The sequence below is a fragment of the Drosophila bipectinata genome, chromosome XR (genome assembly GCF_030179905.1).
Source record: "Drosophila bipectinata strain 14024-0381.07 chromosome XR, DbipHiC1v2, whole genome shotgun sequence".
Classification (NCBI taxonomy): domain Eukaryota; kingdom Metazoa; phylum Arthropoda; class Insecta; order Diptera; family Drosophilidae; genus Drosophila; species Drosophila bipectinata.
This window is the reverse complement of record NC_091735.1, coordinates 24,304,249-24,310,252: the sequence shown is the minus strand read 5'-3', so window position 1 is coordinate 24,310,252 and position 6,004 is coordinate 24,304,249.

Below are 6,004 nucleotides of genomic sequence, written 5' to 3'. Positions count from 1 at the left end.
TCGCTTAGCCGGGGAAACTAAGGATGAGATAATAATAGACAATGGGACGAGAAATGGCGGCCGGGATGGAGAGAAGGAGGAAGTGAAAGTGGAAATGAAAGGATACGGTGGAAGGAAAAGTGAAAAGTAGGAAAGCAACAGCCGGATGGCAACCCAAGGGATTTTCAATAGCACTCGATGGCACAGAGTAGAAAACTGCAGATTTAAGATTTAAGAAAAGTAATAACGATGTTGGCAAGGCCAATAATAGCGAAAATAGTAATATTATGAATATATTAGATTATTCCAATAATCCTTTTAGAACTAACACTTAAAATAACAATAGTTGAAACTGAAACATGGTTCCACAAACCAATAGTTTACCAATTTTCCAACATCAAAGCATATTCTTCTTTTAATTAAAGTAAAATCTTGCCGAAATCTGTGTAGAAAATGCATTCCAATACCAAATTGGTTTCAAATTTCAAATTAAAATATGCAATAGAATGCGTTGATTGGTAGTATCCTTCTCGATTCGTCTGAAATTTGCAACTCCCTTTGCGGTAATTTGTATGCCCATATCAAGTATACGCCGCATAGGCTCTGCCTTGAGCCAGGAATTTTGCAATTTCCACAGCGGCTCCTCCTCTCCCACGTCCTCTCGTCCCCCTTAAAAACCCCCCTGGGATGCGAAAACTACAACTAGAGCCAATCAATGCTTTTTGCCATAAGTATGCAATGTTCAATGAAAGTTTTGAGCAAACAAGTTGCAAGTTGATATTTGCAGAGCCTTGATTGCCGTGGCACGTGGCACTCCGCCCACAGCGTGGGGCGGAGGCTGTTGGGCGGAGGCTATGCTCGAAATCAATTTAGGCCATTGTGTCCTGAAACAGGCAGAGACACACAGAAAATTGTGAATTGTAATAAGCTGATTATCTCTTTGGCGAAAATATAATAAAAATCAATTTCAAACTGTCATCCAAACCATTGAGATTCTTTTCATCTAAAGTAACTCTTTATCCTTTTTTTTAAATTAAATTATGAATATGATTCATTAGGGGTTTTCTTTTAGAGGAGTAACAAAAAAAAAATATAATATTTAAAATCATAAAAAAGTACACCAGTACTAGTTTCTGTGGATCATCTTATAATTGTCAACTAGTTATGGCTAATGTTTCTGTAAGTATTTAGAATGAAAAGTAAGAAACCTATTTTATTATCAACAAAAACGCTTAAAATGCACTATGTTAGTGAAAAGTGAAAAAAAATAGTAAAAATTGAAGAAAAGTAGCAGAAAGTGAACAAATTGTGAAAGTAAAAGTGAACAAATAGTGAAAGTGAAAGTGTAAAGTGAAAAAAACCGACCATATTCTGGACGTAGGACCATATTCTGGATGAGGACAAGGACGAGGACCGTCATGAGGACCAAACAGCTCCAGGTAAGTGAATCTATACTATTATTAGCCCTTAAGCCTTTTAGTTATAAAATTTCCTTAAATTAATATAAGTATATTCAAACCAACAAGCACACAACTAAATCTTAAATCCAGCTCTTAAAGTCGACCAACTTATGAAACAAGTGCACTTCTTCGACAAAAAGAAGACGCAACAGCTCTTGTTTACACCCTCTTGAGCACGAGAAAGTGAGAGGCTAGTAGTGCAGAAAGAGATGGCGAATTTATTTATATGTTAAGTTTAAGACGAAAAACTAGAAGATTCCAGCCATGTTAGGTTTTAGATTTAAATTAGAACTTACAAGTACAAATCTCAATTGAAATTTCTGTATGCAATTTATGAAAAGTAGAATATGACAGAGAATCGACGCTATATCTCCGCCACTATACACCCGATTCTTAAGCGGAATATCTTAAACGATTTGTGGATCAATTCTGAATCAAACTGCATCAAAATCTGATCACAAATATTTTTTCAGATTTTTTGTCTTTTTTTCTGGGGTGACCCCTGGAAAAATGGGGAGTTCCACGAAAACGCTCGTATGGCCCACAGGGAGGCCCATATCTTCACCATTATACACCCGATTCTTAAACGGAATATCTTAAACGATTTGTGGATCAATTATGAATCAAACTGCATCAAAATCTGATCACAAATATTTTTTCAGATTTTTTGTCTTTTTTTCTGGGGTGACCCCTGCAAAAATGGAGATTTCCACGAAAACGCTCGTATGGCCCACACGGAAGCTCATATCTCCACCATTATACACCCGATTCTTAAACGGAATATCTTAAACGATTTGTGGATCAATTCTGAATCAAACTGCATCAAAATCTCATCACAAATATTTTTTTAGATTTTTTGTCTTTTTTTCTGGGGGGACCCCTGGAAAAATGGGGGTTTCCACGAAAACGCTCATATGGCCCACACGGAAGCTTATATCTCCACCATTATACACCCGATTCTTAAAAGGAATATCTTAAACGATTTGTGGATCAATTATGAATCAAACTGCATCAAAATCTGATCACAAATATTTTTTCAGATTTTTTGTCTTTTTTTCTGGGGAGACCCCTGCAAAAATGGAGATTTCCACGAAAACGCTCATATGGCCCACAAGGAAGCCCATATCTTCACCATTATACACCCGATTCTTGAACCGAATATCTTAAACGATTTGTGGATCAGTTCTGAATCAAACTGCATTAAAATCTGATCACAAATATTTTTTCAGATTTTTTGTCTTTTTTTCTGGGGAGACCCCTGCAAAAATGGAGATTTCCACGAAAACGCTCATATGGCCCACAAGGAAGCCCATATCTTCACCATTATACACCCGATTCTTGAACCGAATATCTTAAACGATTTGTGGATCAGTTCTGAATCAAACTGCATCAAAATCTGATCACAAATATTTTTTCAGATTTTTTGTCTTTTTTTCTGGGGTGACCCCTGGAAAAATGGGGATTTCCACGAAAACGCTCATATGGCCCACAGGGAAGCCCATATCTCCAGCATTATACACCCGATTCTTAAACGGAATACCTTAAACGATTTGTGGATCAATTCTGAATCAAACTGCATCAAAATCTGATCACAAATATTTTTTCAGATTTTTTGTCTGTTTTCTTGGAGAGACCTCTTGGAAAAATGGGGAGTTCCATATGAGAGAAACCATAACCTAGAATAAAAGCTTTGTCTAGGCCTATGACATCCAAGTCTTAAATCTTTTAATAGGATAGTAAAGCTATAAAAAATCTTGTTAATTTCAGTGATAAAAGCTCCCTTTTCCAGTTAATTTTTGCCAGTCTTAGTTAGCCTTCTTGCTGCTACTAATTCCTGTCCAAATTTGTGTTTTTTTTCTGTGAGACAACCTGCGGGCCTAGTTAGTGCCACATCAAGCGTAAAATATTTGGCCAGCCACACAAGGACTCTCCTAAATACACACACGAATACATATATATATAAATTTGTCCATATGTATATGTGTAGGACCCATGTTACCTCACTCTCGGCCGGGTGTAATTAAAAAAAGGGCCGAATACCATACATGTACATGTTTGTATGTACACTGAAGCAAATTAAGCCGCCCTCAGACAGACTTTTGTTTGAAGTTAAGCAAATAACTGCGGGCTGACCACATTCACCAAAAAAAAGAGAGAAAGAGGCGAAAAAAACATTTGTAAATGAAAACTAATGGCCACTTAAAGCCCATAAAAGAATCTGTGGGTTGTGTGGTAGCAGAAAAAAAAATAAAAAGAAGTACATTTCGAGAGTTAGTAAGGGAAACGTTTGTACGACCTTCGACTCCAGCTACCCCAATATATATATAGGTAGGTATATCCAATATAAATGCAACTATAATGAGCAACTTGGCCAAAAGGCAGGCCCCCAAAATGTAGGCTACAAATGGATTGCATTTCCTGCAGCTACTCAAACTAATCGAATTAACTCAAACCCTCTGGCAAAAATCGAAATATTTCAGGGTGATATAAAAAACCAGATACCTCTTAAATTGAATATTTGAAGAAAGTTTAAGAAATTTCTCAGGAATTAATCAGGATTTAAAAATAACTTAAATATTTCGTAGCTCATTTTCAAACTACTTCATTGGTTTTCCTCTCTGCTATAATATTTTGTAAAGAAATCTCTTGTGTTTTTTTAAATCTCATAATTTCATATAAAAAGTGGAATTTAAAAATGTATTTCTATAAAATTTAATATTTTATCATCTACTTTTGTGTTTCTATTAAATTAAATCTCGAAGAAATGAATATATTTTTAGAAATTAAAATATTTCTAGCCCAAAACTCAATATTTTTAAGACTATTTTTGAACCACAATATACTCCCCTTATTCTGCACATTACAGGGTATTAAAAGTGGAACAAAATTGTGCACTTGGCAGTGGAAGTCGGGTAAATAGCATAAACGAATCAGCTAAAAAAAAAATGTTTCAAGGAGCCATGCTCAACGGTTGCACTCAGTCCACTTGAAGTATGATTCTACCATCCACTTTCCCTCTCTTTCTTTCTACCCATCTCTTTTACACACCATTTCCCATCTTTTTCTCTAAAAAAATAAAACAAAATATAGAGCAAAGTGTTTTCCATCGTTTAAACGAACAGGGAAAACTCACTTGCCTGTCCGGCACTTTTATTTTTTGTAAATATTTTATTACCCTCACCCTGTCACTTCTCCCTTCTACTATATATATCTATTTTTTTGTTTCTTTTGAGAAAAGAAGAGAAGAAGCTAGTGAAAAGTGTTTAATTGATGTGATGCTTGTGTAGTGCTTATGAAAAATGCACGGAACTTATTCAGAAATTCCCTTTGAGCTTTGAGCTCACTTACTTACTATCTCTTTGGATTTTGTATCTTTAAGATAGAGGATAGAAAAACAAGGCATTAAAATGGGAAATATAGAAACTAATTTATGGATAGAGGCAAGGAAAGTTATGGGTTTTTATGAGAATTTGTTTTGATTTAGATTATACATTTAAATTTGCAGGAAATGTATGGGCTTTTCTAAAAAAGGAAATATATACATATTTATTATAGCATAGTTTTCAGCAGTTGTTATGACTGCTTTCCCTATGACTGCTTTCCCTTCCTATGAAAACCTTTCACTTTTAGGTGTCTAAAATATTTACAAACTCTATGAAAAGTATCCTAATTAATTCCCACTTAACGCTGACCTAAAGTAATCACATAATTTGATGTCAATTTGTTGGAACTGTCGCTTGAGAGTTGGCCATTGCGATTTGATGCGAAGGATAACTGTTGCACATGGCGGCTACATTCAATGCAAATGAAGTGGCATGAATAAGTAAACAGAAACCTGGCCATCCTAGCTATCCACTCACAAATGCAGATGAGCTAGACACACACATGCAACAATTTTTCCCCCGCCATTCAGGTGGAGACCTCATCTGCATCAAATGCGTTTCTTAAAAAAAATGTACATATATACACATTCTCATACAAAAAAATAATATTTAAAAAAAAAAAGAGAAAGTGAAATCGTGCAAAGTGTCTGTAAACATTTATTTCAAAAATTTATGAATATTGTTCTCACTCAGCAAAAAAAAAAGTGAAAGCGCGAGCGCCGACAAACAACAATTCTTAAAACCCCTTATACCTTGTCACTGCCACGCCCCCTTATATTTGTCGCCCCCCTCTGACGTAGTCCTTCCCGGCGAGTCCTTTTTCCTTTTCAGCTTTGAAATTGTTCAGGCAATGGCATTGTTTACCCGTTTTCTCCGTGTGTGTGTGTGAGTTATTGTTTCGAGACATGATATTTTTGCTGTTTTGTTATGGAATTCAACAGGGTATATATGTACATATATCCTATATATAGTGTATGTATTTCTATATATACAGAAGATCCTTGCTTATAGCTTGAGAGGGTTAAAGAGCCTTTAAGTCCTTCAAGTGTTGGCATCAAAATGTCCCATAAGTGAGATGAATTAAGGTAAACCTCTAAATAATAGGTTGACGATTTAATTTCTCTTTAAATTCAGACTAAAAGTAGGCAATAAAATATTTTAAAGGCAACATAGTTTCATCCC